Source organism: Leiobunum rupestre, chromosome 6 (assembly GCF_980474605.1).
Source record: "Leiobunum rupestre chromosome 6, qqLeiRupe1.1.hap1, whole genome shotgun sequence".
NCBI lineage: Eukaryota > Metazoa > Arthropoda > Arachnida > Opiliones > Sclerosomatidae > Leiobunum > Leiobunum rupestre.
The window spans coordinates 3,702,005-3,719,274 of NC_143389.1; the positions used below are offsets into that span (position 1 = coordinate 3,702,005).

The following is a 17,270-nucleotide window of genomic DNA, read 5'->3' on the forward strand; positions in this document are numbered from 1 at the left end:
AATATCGGCGCCCAGTAAACGTTTCTAAAAAGAGTGTATAGAACGTTCTATTGGAGCCGCATGCAGCCGGTGGCCCTCGGCGATCACCAACCTACCAGGACCTGGCTAGTCGCGGCTTGTCCACCGCTATCAATTACACTCTAGCGGCAACGGCCATATCACGCTGAATACACCGGTTCTCGTCTGATCACCGAAGTTAAGCAGCGTCGAGCGCGGTCAGTACTTGGGAGGGAGACCACCTGGGAACACCGCGTGCCGTTGGCTACTCATTTATTTTCGCGGGATGGGATTTGCGTCTTTTAACAGGAAAATACCTTCATCCTATCATTTTGACGCTGCTTTTTTATGCAATTAAAAGTTCGCCCAGACGATAATATTATTTCGGTCAACTCTTGGCCTTTTTTTAACAACTGGCAGCATCTTTCCGTGAATAAAATACATGTTAGTATCAAAATTGAACAAAATAAAATGGCGAGAAAATTGGTTTTCATTTTATTCTACTTAAGGCTTGTACTTAAAATAGTACTAACTTACTTACTTACTTACTTACTTACTTACTTACTAACTAACTAACTAACTAACTAACTAACTAACTAACTAACTAACTAATTAACTAACTAACTAACTAACTAACTAATTAACTAACTAACTAACTAACTAACTAACTAACGTTTATCTCTAAACAAAAACATTTCCGCGGTAAAATCCACTCTGAAATGGCCTTTTCTGGTTTTGGAATGAAGTCCAAAGTTAAAATTTTATTAACAAATTCTAATTGTGAAATATATTTTTTGTTCTAAATTTTAATCTTAAATGTAATTTAAATAGTTGAATCTAAAAAAGGACTTTTGGAAAATGTTTTATAGAAGGTTTTATCATGGGACAGCCGCATGGATTAGGGGAGTAACCCAAAAATACAAAATATCAAAACAAACCACGAAATTAAATAATAAAACGGAGACAGAGATATATTTTTTAAACAAAATAATATAGCTAACTTTTATCTATTAATTGTTTTAGGTGATGTAGTTTATGTAAAATATAAAAATGAACCTTGGCACAATATAAATTTAATGTCATGTTTTATTGATACTTAGAAAAAGTAACAAACATTTCAAAAGTCAGATCTTTGAGATCATTATTAAAAAAATATAACATTTTAAATCCGAACTCCTCTATAAATATTAAAATTATAAATTCCTAATCTACTTTAACAAAAGATATATCATATTAAGTTTAATACTATTAATGTTAGGAATAATCATGACTTTGAGATAAATAGAACAAAAATGTTTAATTCCAAATATAGTTAATTATAGAGCAATATATAATAAATGATTTTGTACTTACCAAAAATAAGCCTTGCCACTTTATATCTTGGTAATGTAGCTGCCGCGGGCGGCGGGCCCCCGGCGGCGACTCACTGTCCACGGAAGACGGGAAGAGAGAAAAAATGGAGAGGGGCTTATTTCGTGTTTTCTCTTTACGCGGAACATCTTGGCTGGAACCCAATGACCTAAAAATGAGGGGCGCGCTGTCTCTACCCACCATACCGAAACCCGCGAATTTACGTTATGAAAACCGGTTCCTTCAGCCAACCACTTAGAACATGCACGATTTACGAACCTTGGGTTACGAATAAAACCACAGGAATAACACAGAACAACCTCTTTTCGCGCCTTTATTTTACCCCTCTTACTTGCCTCCCGCTCGTCGGCCATTGCCTCTGCCCTAAACGGGGAGTCTAGCATCCACTCCTTGGGTATCCATAATGGAGGAGAGGACTGAAAGGGGGAAAACCAAGCATGGACGCGCCCAGGAAAATACCAAGGAGGATAGGAAGGGAGGCGAAGTAGGAGGGATGAACGCGGCAGCATCCTTGTAAGAAGCTTAGCGGCGGGAAAATTTCGGAAAAATGGCGGCTAGACGTAGCGTAGCTGCCGCAATCTTGCCGCCATTCATCCCTCCTACTTCGCCTCCCTTCCTATCCTCCGTGAAAATACCGCGAAAAAGAGTGTATAACTAGGTAAAAGAAAATTCAAAAACTGGAATCTTTCCGATTCTTCATTATTAACTATTCGACAATAAGGATTTTACCACTTATGACGTCAGAGGGGCAATATATTATAATAAAGAAATATATATAAAGACAGCCAAATAACATTTCCCGGAAATACTGTGTTGCGCAGTGCGCCATTATAAGAGCGTTTGATTTTTGATTTCAAGAGAGAAGTGGGCCGATCCCGGATTTACTGCAATACCAGGCCGACCCGTGGCGGAGGTGGAGCAAGCTCCGACCACTCCGCCGCCGTCCAAAAATAAGTTTAATATCTTGGGCCCCGATGGGACCCGTATCAGATATTAAGCTGATAAGAACAGATACTTTTAATTGTTTATTAAAAGCTTCGTTGTTTTTTACATTGGACATTTTTACATTTTTTATATGTGTTCGCGTTTTAAATTAATTAAATTATCGCGAAACAGAGTCAAGTTCATAGTCAAGGTAAGTATACACTTTTGTTATAGGTTTTTAAGCATATAACTAATTTTCTTTTTTTTTTTTTTTTCAGGTTTAAAACAAAAGGAGTTGAGTAAAGTTAAAAACTTTTAAAACAAAACACTATAAATGATCGAGATAAAAACTAAAAAAGGTGGCAAATAAAATATATGAACAATACATTAAAATATACTTTAAAAAAAAGCATATTAAAAGGCATCAGAAATATATTTACAAAACTCAGTATGTGACGTATTCTATATACAAATCTTGTTCTGGCGTGGATTTGGTGGCACTGGCGAAAGTCTTCTTCTCGTCGTTCAGGGTCTTTCCCTTCTTGGCAGCAATTCCTGGAGAGTTGGACATGCGTCGTTTTGAAAATTTTTCCTGTTCCTTGCTGACGATCTTTAAATACAGCTGTTTCCTGGTTTCGGTTGTTCCGTTCATGGTCTCGAGGTGTTCTTTCAATGATTGAAGTTGCGCTTGTGAATAATTGCTGATGGTTTCTAGAGCTTTTGGGTTGACGTATGAGTCCTGGGGGTCGCTGGGTGGTGCCTCTTGTGGTGTTGCTGCTTCTGCTAATGGATCGTGTTCTTTAGCAGAAGTACTGTTGAGTGGCTCCTGGACGCGCTCGGGCTGTTCCTTTGGAGACTCTTTCTGGCCTTCCTCCATGGGTTGGTTCTGCTCTGCTAGTCGGGCTCGTTTGACTTCACACGTGGAAGAGTTGTGACCTTCTTCGTCGCAAAAAAAGCATTTTTTGACGACGCCTGTGTAGTATATTAGTGCCCTGCTTCGTCCAAAAAAGAGGACATTCGGGATAGTTTTGCTCATGATTATTTTTACTGAACGGTCACCATTTTTTAAACCTTTTAATTCGGGGTATTCATCCAGACGGTGGGCTTTGATGGTTCCATATTGTCGTAGTGTGGTAAGTATTGCGTCCCACTGTATCCAGGAGGGGAGGTTCTTTATTGTGAGCCAGACACCGTCGTCTTCGATGCTGGTAATCTTGCATAGTTTTTCGTTGATGGACAGCTCTCCATAGGAGACAGCTTGCTGGAGGAAGGCCAGAGTGGTAAAGGTGAGTAGGTAACAACTTTTTCCAACAGGTTGAAGAGTCTCCAAGCACTGTGGTCCAAGTTTTTCGTAGAAGGTCCGAGCGACGTCCAGGAATCCGGCGTCGACTTCAAGCCGGGCAGTCCGTTTTTTTACCTCTGCAGCCATTAAGGCTGTGGAGAGGTCGTCGGTTGAAGGTAAGTCCCAAGAAGGAACGGCGTCAAAAGGTAATGGCAGGAGTCAGCCAAGTCAGGATACGGCGTAGTGACCAGGAACAGCAGCGACAGGTAAGTCTCAGCAGGACCAGGACCAGGAACAGCAGCGGAGTCAGGAACAGCAGAGGAACCGGAAACAGCAGCGGCAGCTTCAGAAGCAGGAACAGGAACAGGAACGTCAGGATACCGGCAGGTAAGTCAGCATCGCAGGAACTAGCTGTATAGCTGGAAAACTCGCTTGACGGCCTTTCGGCCAAGATTTCAGCGAAATAGCTGGGAACAGATACTACACTTTGATCTTAGCCAAAAGGCCGAGAACAGATACTACACTTTGATCTTAGCCAAAAGGCCGAGAAGCGATAACCCGCTAGGAGCCGTCACTGTTTAACAAAGTAAAAAGAGAGAATTCGAGCATTTCAAATATTTCATAATTACGTCACCGAATGTTGGTCCTGGTGGGAGATGACAACGTTTGTAGCCATCGCGCGAACAAAGGAGAAGACGATATCTTGAATCCGTGAAATAGAGGTACACCGCCAGGCCCGGACTGGCACTTTTGGGGTCATCGGCTAGAGACAGTAGAGTGGGCCACTTTACCGGGCCGTATGGAAAAAAAATCTAAATGGTGGTTTATAGGACCATAAATAACGTATTAAGTGTACTAGATTCTACGTGAAACGTCAAACGCGTTTAAATGACCATTTAGGAAAAATTTATTATAAGCGAATAGAGCGTTCTATAAAAGTGGACCATAACCGGTCACTTTTCATACAGACTATAGAGCTGGTTCAGCAGGACTAACAACTTTTGTTATTCTTTGGTTTAAGAGAATTCGGCTTATGTCCTGTCTTTATATGAATATTTTAGAGACGTACCTTTTAGGAGTTGTAGGAGGCACCCTAGGTGTTGAAGTATGTTTGGGGTTAAGGATATTTTCATGATCTAAGTTTCATCTTAAACACGTGGATTTGGGACTAGTATTTTCTAGAATTTTGCTTATTTGCCATCATACATTTATTACAAAAATCATTTAAAATAAGAAAAAAGGCGCGGAAAGCAAAGCCGGAAATATGTGAAGCCTAGGCTAGCAACTACGCTACTAATAAAAATTGACTGCTCTCAATTTCTTACGGGTTTGCCAGATAAATATATTTCTCTAAGACGAAAAACCGGCCAAACCTTCACCTCCTCCGAACTCCAAAGGGGGAAAGCACACCACACCAATTTTATAGATTCGTAAACGCGCCTTCCCAATCGACCGCCATCACCTTACAGTCTACGGGGAGGGTGATGAAAAAACTGGTTTGGGGGGGGGGGGGGGGATGAAATTTCTGCGGTAAAGGGCTTGCTCGTTGGTTGTCTGTACGATAATATCGGCGCCCAGTAAACGTTTCTAAAAAGAGTGTATAGAACGTTCTATTGGAGCCGCATGCAGCCGGTGGCCCTCGGCGATCACCAACCTACCAGGACCTGGCTAGTCGCGGCTTGTCCACCGCTATCAATTACACTCTAGCGGCAACGGCCATATCACGCTGAATACACCGGTTCTCGTCTGATCACCGAAGTTAAGCAGCGTCGAGCGCGGTCAGTACTTGGGAGGGAGACCACCTGGGAACACCGCGTGCCGTTGGCTACTCATTTATTTTCGCGGGATGGGATTTGCGTCTTTTAACAGGAAAATACCTTCATCCTATCATTTTGACGCTGCTTTTTTATGCAATTAAAAGTTCGCCCAGACGATAATATTATTTCGGTCAACTCTTGGCCTTTTTTTAACAACTGGCAGCATCTTTCCGTGAATAAAATACATGTTAGTATCAAAATTGAACAAAATAAAATGGCGAGAAAATTGGTTTTCATTTTATTCTACTTAAGGCTTGTACTTAAAATAGTACTAACTTACTTACTTACTTACTTACTTACTTACTTACTAACTAACTAACTAACTAACTAACTAACTAACTAACTAACTAACTAATTAACTAACTAACTAACTAACTAACTAATTAACTAACTAACTAACTAACTAACTAACTAACGTTTATCTCTAAACAAAAACATTTCCGCGGTAAAATCCACTCTGAAATGGCCTTTTCTGGTTTTGGAATGAAGTCCAAAGTTAAAATTTTATTAACAAATTCTAATTGTGAAATATATTTTTTGTTCTAAATTTTAATCTTAAATGTAATTTAAATAGTTGAATCTAAAAAAGGACTTTTGGAAAATGTTTTATAGAAGGTTTTATCATGGGACAGCCGCATGGATTAGGGGAGTAACCCAAAAATACAAAATATCAAAACAAACCACGAAATTAAATAATAAAACGGAGACAGAGATATATTTTTTAAACAAAATAATATAGCTAACTTTTATCTATTAATTGTTTTAGGTGATGTAGTTTATGTAAAATATAAAAATGAACCTTGGCACAATATAAATTTAATGTCATGTTTTATTGATACTTAGAAAAAGTAACAAACATTTCAAAAGTCAGATCTTTGAGATCATTATTAAAAAAATATAACATTTTAAATCCGAACTCCTCTATAAATATTAAAATTATAAATTCCTAATCTACTTTAACAAAAGATATATCATATTAAGTTTAATACTATTAATGTTAGGAATAATCATGACTTTGAGATAAATAGAACAAAAATGTTTAATTCCAAATATAGTTAATTATAGAGCAATATATAATAAATGATTTTGTACTTACCAAAAATAAGCCTTGCCACTTTATATCTTGGTAATGTAGCTGCCGCGGGCGGCGGGCCCCCGGCGGCGACTCACTGTCCACGGAAGACGGGAAGAGAGAAAAAATGGAGAGGGGCTTATTTCGTGTTTTCTCTTTACGCGGAACATCTTGGCTGGAACCCAATGACCTAAAAATGAGGGGCGCGCTGTCTCTACCCACCATACCGAAACCCGCGAATTTACGTTATGAAAACCGGTTCCTTCAGCCAACCACTTAGAACATGCACGATTTACGAACCTTGGGTTACGAATAAAACCACAGGAATAACACAGAACAACCTCTTTTCGCGCCTTTATTTTACCCCTCTTACTTGCCTCCCGCTCGTCGGCCATTGCCTCTGCCCTAAACGGGGAGTCTAGCATCCACTCCTTGGGTATCCATAATGGAGGAGAGGACTGAAAGGGGGAAAACCAAGCATGGACGCGCCCAGGAAAATACCAAGGAGGATAGGAAGGGAGGCGAAGTAGGAGGGATGAACGCGGCAGCATCCTTGTAAGAAGCTTAGCGGCGGGAAAATTTCGGAAAAATGGCGGCTAGACGTAGCGTAGCTGCCGCAATCTTGCCGCCATTCATCCCTCCTACTTCGCCTCCCTTCCTATCCTCCGTGAAAATACCGCGAAAAAGAGTGTATAACTAGGTAAAAGAAAATTCAAAAACTGGAATCTTTCCGATTCTTCATTATTAACTATTCGACAATAAGGATTTTACCACTTATGACGTCAGAGGGGCAATATATTATAATAAAGAAATATATATAAAGACAGCCAAATAACATTTCCCGGAAATACTGTGTTGCGCAGTGCGCCATTATAAGAGCGTTTGATTTTTGATTTCAAGAGAGAAGTGGGCCGATCCCGGATTTACTGCAATACCAGGCCGACCCGTGGCGGAGGTGGAGCAAGCTCCGACCACTCCGCCGCCGTCCAAAAATAAGTTTAATATCTTGGGCCCCGATGGGACCCGTATCAGATATTAAGCTGATAAGAACAGATACTACACTTTGATCTTAGCCAAAAGGCCGAGAAGCGATAACCCGCTAGGAGCCGTCACTGTTTAACAAAGTAAAAAGAGAGAATTCGAGCATTTCAAATATTTCATAATTACGTCACCGAATGTTGGTCCTGGTGGGAGATGACAACGTTTGTAGCCATCGCGCGAACAAAGGAGAAGACGATATCTTGAATCCGTGAAATAGAGGTACACCGCCAGGCCCGGACTGGCACTTTTGGGGTCATCGGCTAGAGACAGTAGAGTGGGCCACTTTACCGGGCCGTATGGAAAAAAAATCTAAATGGTGGTTTATAGGACCATAAATAACGTATTAAGTGTACTAGATTCTACGTGAAACGTCAAACGCGTTTAAATGACCATTTAGGAAAAATTTATTATAAGCGAATAGAGCGTTCTATAAAAGTGGACCATAACCGGTCACTTTTCATACAGACTATAGAGCTGGTTCAGCAGGACTAACAACTTTTGTTATTCTTTGGTTTAAGAGAATTCGGCTTATGTCCTGTCTTTATATGAATATTTTAGAGACGTACCTTTTAGGAGTTGTAGGAGGCACCCTAGGTGTTGAAGTATGTTTGGGGTTAAGGATATTTTCATGATCTAAGTTTCATCTTAAACACGTGGATTTGGGACTAGTATTTTCTAGAATTTTGCTTATTTGCCATCATACATTTATTACAAAAATCATTTAAAATAAGAAAAAAGGCGCGGAAAGCAAAGCCGGAAATATGTGAAGCCTAGGCTAGCAACTACGCTACTAATAAAAATTGACTGCTCTCAATTTCTTACGGGTTTGCCAGATAAATATATTTCTCTAAGACGAAAAACCGGCCAAACCTTCACCTCCTCCGAACTCCAAAGGGGGAAAGCACACCACACCAATTTTATAGATTCGTAAACGCGCCTTCCCAATCGACCGCCATCACCTTACAGTCTACGGGGAGGGTGATGAAAAAACTGGTTTGGGGGGGGGGGGGATGAAATTTCTGCGGTAAAGGGCTTGCTCGTTGGTTGTCTGTACGATAATATCGGCGCCCAGTAAACGTTTCTAAAAAGAGTGTATAGAACGTTCTATTGGAGCCGCATGCAGCCGGTGGCCCTCGGCGATCACCAACCTACCAGGACCTGGCTAGTCGCGGCTTGTCCACCGCTATCAATTACACTCTAGCGGCAACGGCCATATCACGCTGAATACACCGGTTCTCGTCTGATCACCGAAGTTAAGCAGCGTCGAGCGCGGTCAGTACTTGGGAGGGAGACCACCTGGGAACACCGCGTGCCGTTGGCTACTCATTTATTTTCGCGGGATGGGATTTGCGTCTTTTAACAGGAAAATACCTTCATCCTATCATTTTGACGCTGCTTTTTTATGCAATTAAAAGTTCGCCCAGACGATAATATTATTTCGGTCAACTCTTGGCCTTTTTTTAACAACTGGCAGCATCTTTCCGTGAATAAAATACATGTTAGTATCAAAATTGAACAAAATAAAATGGCGAGAAAATTGGTTTTCATTTTATTCTACTTAAGGCTTGTACTTAAAATAGTACTAACTTACTTACTTACTTACTTACTTACTTACTTACTAACTAACTAACTAACTAACTAACTAACTAACTAACTAACTAACTAATTAACTAACTAACTAACTAACTAACTAATTAACTAACTAACTAACTAACTAACTAACTAACGTTTATCTCTAAACAAAAACATTTCCGCGGTAAAATCCACTCTGAAATGGCCTTTTCTGGTTTTGGAATGAAGTCCAAAGTTAAAATTTTATTAACAAATTCTAATTGTGAAATATATTTTTTGTTCTAAATTTTAATCTTAAATGTAATTTAAATAGTTGAATCTAAAAAAGGACTTTTGGAAAATGTTTTATAGAAGGTTTTATCATGGGACAGCCGCATGGATTAGGGGAGTAACCCAAAAATACAAAATATCAAAACAAACCACGAAATTAAATAATAAAACGGAGACAGAGATATATTTTTTAAACAAAATAATATAGCTAACTTTTATCTATTAATTGTTTTAGGTGATGTAGTTTATGTAAAATATAAAAATGAACCTTGGCACAATATAAATTTAATGTCATGTTTTATTGATACTTAGAAAAAGTAACAAACATTTCAAAAGTCAGATCTTTGAGATCATTATTAAAAAAATATAACATTTTAAATCCGAACTCCTCTATAAATATTAAAATTATAAATTCCTAATCTACTTTAACAAAAGATATATCATATTAAGTTTAATACTATTAATGTTAGGAATAATCATGACTTTGAGATAAATAGAACAAAAATGTTTAATTCCAAATATAGTTAATTATAGAGCAATATATAATAAATGATTTTGTACTTACCAAAAATAAGCCTTGCCACTTTATATCTTGGTAATGTAGCTGCCGCGGGCGGCGGGCCCCCGGCGGCGACTCACTGTCCACGGAAGACGGGAAGAGAGAAAAAATGGAGAGGGGCTTATTTCGTGTTTTCTCTTTACGCGGAACATCTTGGCTGGAACCCAATGACCTAAAAATGAGGGGCGCGCTGTCTCTACCCACCATACCGAAACCCGCGAATTTACGTTATGAAAACCGGTTCCTTCAGCCAACCACTTAGAACATGCACGATTTACGAACCTTGGGTTACGAATAAAACCACAGGAATAACACAGAACAACCTCTTTTCGCGCCTTTATTTTACCCCTCTTACTTGCCTCCCGCTCGTCGGCCATTGCCTCTGCCCTAAACGGGGAGTCTAGCATCCACTCCTTGGGTATCCATAATGGAGGAGAGGACTGAAAGGGGGAAAACCAAGCATGGACGCGCCCAGGAAAATACCAAGGAGGATAGGAAGGGAGGCGAAGTAGGAGGGATGAACGCGGCAGCATCCTTGTAAGAAGCTTAGCGGCGGGAAAATTTCGGAAAAATGGCGGCTAGACGTAGCGTAGCTGCCGCAATCTTGCCGCCATTCATCCCTCCTACTTCGCCTCCCTTCCTATCCTCCGTGAAAATACCGCGAAAAAGAGTGTATAACTAGGTAAAAGAAAATTCAAAAACTGGAATCTTTCCGATTCTTCATTATTAACTATTCGACAATAAGGATTTTACCACTTATGACGTCAGAGGGGCAATATATTATAATAAAGAAATATATATAAAGACAGCCAAATAACATTTCCCGGAAATACTGTGTTGCGCAGTGCGCCATTATAAGAGCGTTTGATTTTTGATTTCAAGAGAGAAGTGGGCCGATCCCGGATTTACTGCAATACCAGGCCGACCCGTGGCGGAGGTGGAGCAAGCTCCGACCACTCCGCCGCCGTCCAAAAATAAGTTTAATATCTTGGGCCCCGATGGGACCCGTATCAGATATTAAGCTGATAAGAACAGATACTTTTAATTGTTTATTAAAAGCTTCGTTGTTTTTTACATTGGACATTTTTACATTTTTTATATGTGTTCGCGTTTTAAATTAATTAAATTATCGCGAAACAGAGTCAAGTTCATAGTCAAGGTAAGTATACAATTTTGTTATAGGTTTTTAAGCATATAACTAATTTTCTTTTTTTTTTTTTTTTTCAGGTTTAAAACAAAAGGAGTTGAGTAAAGTTAAAAACTTTTAAAACAAAACACTATAAATGATCGAGATAAAAACTAAAAAAGGTGGCAAATAAAATATATGAACAATACATTAAAATATACTTTAAAAAAAAGCATATTAAAAGGCATCAGAAATATATTTACAAAACTCAGTATGTGACGTATTCTATATACAAATCTTGTTCTGGCGTGGATTTGGTGGCACTGGCGAAAGTCTTCTTCTCGTCGTTCAGGGTCTTTCCCTTCTTGGCAGCAATTCCTGGAGAGTTGGACATGCGTCGTTTTGAAAATTTTTCCTGTTCCTTGCTGACGATCTTTAAATACAGCTGTTTCCTGGTTTCGGTTGTTCCGTTCATGGTCTCGAGGTGTTCTTTCAATGATTGAAGTTGCGCTTGTGAATAATTGCTGATGGTTTCTAGAGCTTTTGGGTTGACGTATGAGTCCTGGGGGTCGCTGGGTGGTGCCTCTTGTGGTGTTGCTGCTTCTGCTAATGGATCGTGTTCTTTAGCAGAAGTACTGTTGAGTGGCTCCTGGACGCGCTCGGGCTGTTCCTTTGGAGACTCTTTCTGGCCTTCCTCCATGGGTTGGTTCTGCTCTGCTAGTCGGGCTCGTTTGACTTCACACGTGGAAGAGTTGTGACCTTCTTCGTCGCAAAAAAAGCATTTTTTGACGACGCCTGTGTAGTATATTAGTGCCCTGCTTCGTCCAAAAAAGAGGACATTCGGGATAGTTTTGCTCATGATTATTTTTACTGAACGGTCACCATTTTTTAAACCTTTTAATTCGGGGTATTCATCCAGACGGTGGGCTTTGATGGTTCCATATTGTCGTAGTGTGGTAAGTATTGCGTCCCACTGTATCCAGGAGGGGAGGTTCTTTATTGTGAGCCAGACACCGTCGTCTTCGATGCTGGTAATCTTGCATAGTTTTTCGTTGATGGACAGCTCTCCATAGGAGACAGCTTGCTGGAGGAAGGCCAGAGTGGTAAAGGTGAGTAGGTAACAACTTTTTCCAACAGGTTGAAGAGTCTCCAAGCACTGTGGTCCAAGTTTTTCGTAGAAGGTCCGAGCGACGTCCAGGAATCCGGCGTCGACTTCAAGCCGGGCAGTCCGTTTTTTTACCTCTGCAGCCATTAAGGCTGTGGAGAGGTCGTCGGTTGAAGGTAAGTCCCAAGAAGGAACGGCGTCAAAAGGTAATGGCAGGAGTCAGCCAAGTCAGGATACGGCGTAGTGACCAGGAACAGCAGCGACAGGTAAGTCTCAGCAGGACCAGGACCAGGAACAGCAGCGGAGTCAGGAACAGCAGAGGAACCGGAAACAGCAGCGGCAGCTTCAGAAGCAGGAACAGGAACAGGAACGTCAGGATACCGGCAGGTAAGTCAGCATCGCAGGAACTAGCTGTATAGCTGGAAAACTCGCTTGACGGCCTTTCGGCCAAGATTTCAGCGAAATAGCTGGGAACAGATACTACACTTTGATCTTAGCCAAAAGGCCGAGAAGCGATAACCCGCTAGGAGCCGTCACTGTTTAACAAAGTAAAAAGAGAGAATTCGAGCATTTCAAATATTTTATAGATTCGTAAACGCGCCTTCCCAATCGACCGCCATCACCTTACAGTCTACGGGGAGGGTGATGAAAAAACTGGTTTGGGGGGGGGGGGATGAAATTTCTGCGGTAAAGGGCTTGCTCGTTGGTTGTCTGTACGATAATATCGGCGCCCAGTAAACGTTTCTAAAAAGAGTGTATAGAACGTTCTATTGGAGCCGCATGCAGCCGGTGGCCCTCGGCGATCACCAACCTACCAGGACCTGGCTAGTCGCGGCTTGTCCACCGCTATCAATTACACTCTAGCGGCAACGGCCATATCACGCTGAATACACCGGTTCTCGTCTGATCACCGAAGTTAAGCAGCGTCGAGCGCGGTCAGTACTTGGGAGGGAGACCACCTGGGAACACCGCGTGCCGTTGGCTACTCATTTATTTTCGCGGGATGGGATTTGCGTCTTTTAACAGGAAAATACCTTCATCCTATCATTTTGACGCTGCTTTTTTATGCAATTAAAAGTTCGCCCAGACGATAATATTATTTCGGTCAACTCTTGGCCTTTTTTTAACAACTGGCAGCATCTTTCCGTGAATAAAATACATGTTAGTATCAAAATTGAACAAAATAAAATGGCGAGAAAATTGGTTTTCATTTTATTCTACTTAAGGCTTGTACTTAAAATAGTACTAACTTACTTACTTACTTACTTACTTACTTACTTACTAACTAACTAACTAACTAACTAACTAACTAACTAACTAACTAACTAATTAACTAACTAACTAACTAACTAACTAATTAACTAACTAACTAACTAACTAACTAACTAACGTTTATCTCTAAACAAAAACATTTCCGCGGTAAAATCCACTCTGAAATGGCCTTTTCTGGTTTTGGAATGAAGTCCAAAGTTAAAATTTTATTAACAAATTCTAATTGTGAAATATATTTTTTGTTCTAAATTTTAATCTTAAATGTAATTTAAATAGTTGAATCTAAAAAAGGACTTTTGGAAAATGTTTTATAGAAGGTTTTATCATGGGACAGCCGCATGGATTAGGGGAGTAACCCAAAAATACAAAATATCAAAACAAACCACGAAATTAAATAATAAAACGGAGACAGAGATATATTTTTTAAACAAAATAATATAGCTAACTTTTATCTATTAATTGTTTTAGGTGATGTAGTTTATGTAAAATATAAAAATGAACCTTGGCACAATATAAATTTAATGTCATGTTTTATTGATACTTAGAAAAAGTAACAAACATTTCAAAAGTCAGATCTTTGAGATCATTATTAAAAAAATATAACATTTTAAATCCGAACTCCTCTATAAATATTAAAATTATAAATTCCTAATCTACTTTAACAAAAGATATATCATATTAAGTTTAATACTATTAATGTTAGGAATAATCATGACTTTGAGATAAATAGAACAAAAATGTTTAATTCCAAATATAGTTAATTATAGAGCAATATATAATAAATGATTTTGTACTTACCAAAAATAAGCCTTGCCACTTTATATCTTGGTAATGTAGCTGCCGCGGGCGGCGGGCCCCCGGCGGCGACTCACTGTCCACGGAAGACGGGAAGAGAGAAAAAATGGAGAGGGGCTTATTTCGTGTTTTCTCTTTACGCGGAACATCTTGGCTGGAACCCAATGACCTAAAAATGAGGGGCGCGCTGTCTCTACCCACCATACCGAAACCCGCGAATTTACGTTATGAAAACCGGTTCCTTCAGCCAACCACTTAGAACATGCACGATTTACGAACCTTGGGTTACGAATAAAACCACAGGAATAACACAGAACAACCTCTTTTCGCGCCTTTATTTTACCCCTCTTACTTGCCTCCCGCTCGTCGGCCATTGCCTCTGCCCTAAACGGGGAGTCTAGCATCCACTCCTTGGGTATCCATAATGGAGGAGAGGACTGAAAGGGGGAAAACCAAGCATGGACGCGCCCAGGAAAATACCAAGGAGGATAGGAAGGGAGGCGAAGTAGGAGGGATGAACGCGGCAGCATCCTTGTAAGAAGCTTAGCGGCGGGAAAATTTCGGAAAAATGGCGGCTAGACGTAGCGTAGCTGCCGCAATCTTGCCGCCATTCATCCCTCCTACTTCGCCTCCCTTCCTATCCTCCGTGAAAATACCGCGAAAAAGAGTGTATAACTAGGTAAAAGAAAATTCAAAAACTGGAATCTTTCCGATTCTTCATTATTAACTATTCGACAATAAGGATTTTACCACTTATGACGTCAGAGGGGCAATATATTATAATAAAGAAATATATATAAAGACAGCCAAATAACATTTCCCGGAAATACTGTGTTGCGCAGTGCGCCATTATAAGAGCGTTTGATTTTTGATTTCAAGAGAGAAGTGGGCCGATCCCGGATTTACTGCAATACCAGGCCGACCCGTGGCGGAGGTGGAGCAAGCTCCGACCACTCCGCCGCCGTCCAAAAATAAGTTTAATATCTTGGGCCCCGATGGGACCCGTATCAGATATTAAGCTGATAAGAACAGATACTGAATTTGTTTATTTAAATTCTGGTCAAAAGTTACAAATGTTCGCGTTATTAGACATTAAATTAGCGCGAACACTGTTTAAAACAAGAGAACACTTTTCTAGATTCGGACGTAGCATCAATCGTTAAGAGGTAAGTATTTACATTTAATAAACAAAATTAATATTTTTCTTTGACTACTAGTTAGTGTTGGTCACGGTAAGTAGTTTTTACTTAGTTTTTACATTCTAATTAGATGTATTTTACTTCAAAAATTTTAAACTAATGCAATTTCTTTTTCAGGTATAACAGGGTAAACATATATCGAGGTAAATATAGGGTAAGTATTACATTTAGGCATACAATTTATTTTTTTAACAATAAATTATTAAAAACTTTTTAGCACTTGTTTTTTAAACATTTAGAATTTAAAGGCGTATTTAAAACCATGTATTTTAACTTAAAAGAGTTATTAAAAACATATTTACAACTCGAGCCAAGGTTCTAATTTTTCCCTTTTTTTGAGTCCTTTTCTTGAGGAGGACTATGACGTCGTTTGAAACGTATCCGAAGTGTACTCTCAGCATGCTTTAGACAGTTATCCCGCCATTCCATGATACGCGTATCCGTCGATTTTAGTGCCTTGGCACGCCGACAGAAATCTTCAATTTCGGGCCTCGACAATTTAGCCCAATTCCAATCGCGTTTGTAAATCTCAGGTTCCTTAGTTGATTTTGACTCAGATTCCGGCCCGGAGCGTGTCAGTTGACCTGGAGACTTAAGTGCGTCGGCATAACCTTTGGGGTTGGTTTCGGATTTTTCAGGAGATGATTCCGGCGATGACAGATACCAGCCATCTTGGCCCTCCTTCCGCTTGTTAGTACTTGACGTACCCTCGTCCATTTCGTTCTGGTTTTCCCCATCGCCAGCCAGTGGTGGTGGTGGGGTCGAGCTCCTAGAGCTCTCGGGTTCCTTGTGTGCCGGAATCCGGTCTTGAGTGTCGGTGCTCTGTTGAGTCTTCAACGCCTTGTTTTTCTTCTTCGGGCAATCCCGAACCTGATGAGTGTCCTTCCGACAATAAAAACACATTCTTTGGATACCCTGGTAAGTAATCTGGACACGATGGCTGCTGATGGTCATCAGGTTCGGGATTGGGCTTCTCATACGGACTTCAAGTCGTCGAGTGCCGTTCTTGAGGTCTTTGAACGGGCCTTCCTGGTAGGTTTCCCAGGACTCTGATATTACATCACAGAAGGATCTAAGAGCGGCTCTGATGAAGGGAAGATCCCACCAACTCGGCGCGTCTCTCAACGTGATGTACGATACTGGATCGGTGACCCCAATGATGTCGACTTGTTTATCGCCAACCATAAGGCCGCCTTCTATGGCCTTCTGATAGCAGGAAGTATCTTGAAATGTCACTTGTGCTTCATATTTTCCCATAGGCTGGAACACGGAGATTCCATTTCGTCCGACCAGATCAAAGAGAGCTGAAGCAAGATCTTGGTTATCGACATCTTGGAACTTAATCCGAGCTGTCGTTTTCTTTAAGGCTGCAGCTGAAGCTGCCGTGGAGGACATCGTTGACTGCGCAGGAGCCATGGCGATGTTGGTGGCAACCGCCGAAGCGGAGACCGGAACTCAGGAACCGCTGGATGGATTCAAACGGCAACTGGGAGACAGGATCAGCAACTGGAACTGGAACGGTGACGTCTGGCAAGACAGCGTGGCAGGCACAACGAGCAGGTAAGTAAACTTCCCCAGCGCAGGATAAAACGGTTCCCGGCCTTTGACTTCGAAGAAAGGAGCAGATACTACACTTTGATCTTAGCCAAAAGGCCGAGAAGCGATAACCCGCTAGGAGCCGTCACTGTTTAACAAAGTAAAAAGAGAGAATTCGAGCATTTCAAATATTTCATAATTACGTCACCGAATGTTGGTCCTGGTGGGAGATGACAACGTTTGTAGCCATCGCGCGAACAAAGGAGAAGACGATATCTTGAATCCGTGAAATAGAGGTACACCGCCAGGCCCGGACTGGCACTTTTGGGGTC

At 40.6% G+C, this 17,270-nt stretch overlaps 6 non-coding genes and 5 pseudogenes across 6 annotated transcripts; 4 read left to right on the forward strand and 7 right to left on the reverse strand.

Moving 5' to 3' along the window:
• The first annotated feature begins 145 nt into the window (after nt 1–145).
• LOC149938290 (5S ribosomal RNA) lies at nt 146–264 on the forward strand. The gene has a single exon (XR_016481962.1). It is a non-coding gene; the product is annotated as a 5S ribosomal RNA (ribosomal RNA).
• A 1,963-nt stretch (nt 265–2,227) lies between these two features.
• LOC149938291 (U2 spliceosomal RNA) lies at nt 2,228–2,407 on the reverse strand (annotated as a pseudogene).
• Nucleotides 2,408–3,951: 1,544 nt separating this feature from the next.
• Nucleotides 3,952–4,129, reverse strand: LOC149938292 (U2 spliceosomal RNA; annotated as a pseudogene).
• A 1,153-nt stretch (nt 4,130–5,282) lies between these two features.
• LOC149938293 (5S ribosomal RNA) lies at nt 5,283–5,401 on the forward strand. Its single transcript, XR_016481964.1, has one exon. It is a non-coding gene; the product is annotated as a 5S ribosomal RNA (ribosomal RNA).
• A 1,963-nt stretch (nt 5,402–7,364) lies between these two features.
• LOC149938294 (U2 spliceosomal RNA) lies at nt 7,365–7,556 on the reverse strand. Its single transcript, XR_016481479.1, has one exon. It is a non-coding gene; the product is annotated as a U2 spliceosomal RNA (small nuclear RNA).
• Nucleotides 7,557–8,706: 1,150 nt separating this feature from the next.
• LOC149938295 (5S ribosomal RNA) lies at nt 8,707–8,825 on the forward strand. Its single transcript, XR_016481965.1, has one exon. It is a non-coding gene; the product is annotated as a 5S ribosomal RNA (ribosomal RNA).
• Nucleotides 8,826–10,788: 1,963 nt separating this feature from the next.
• LOC149938296 (U2 spliceosomal RNA) lies at nt 10,789–10,968 on the reverse strand (annotated as a pseudogene).
• A 1,582-nt stretch (nt 10,969–12,550) lies between these two features.
• On the reverse strand, nt 12,551–12,653 carry LOC149938297 (U2 spliceosomal RNA; annotated as a pseudogene).
• A 348-nt stretch (nt 12,654–13,001) lies between these two features.
• On the forward strand, nt 13,002–13,120 carry LOC149938298 (5S ribosomal RNA). The gene has a single exon (XR_016481966.1). It is a non-coding gene; the product is annotated as a 5S ribosomal RNA (ribosomal RNA).
• A 1,963-nt stretch (nt 13,121–15,083) lies between these two features.
• On the reverse strand, nt 15,084–15,274 carry LOC149938299 (U2 spliceosomal RNA). The gene has a single exon (XR_016481657.1). It is a non-coding gene; the product is annotated as a U2 spliceosomal RNA (small nuclear RNA).
• A 1,715-nt stretch (nt 15,275–16,989) lies between these two features.
• On the reverse strand, nt 16,990–17,067 carry LOC149938300 (U2 spliceosomal RNA; annotated as a pseudogene).
• Nucleotides 17,068–17,270: the final 203 nt, after the last annotated feature.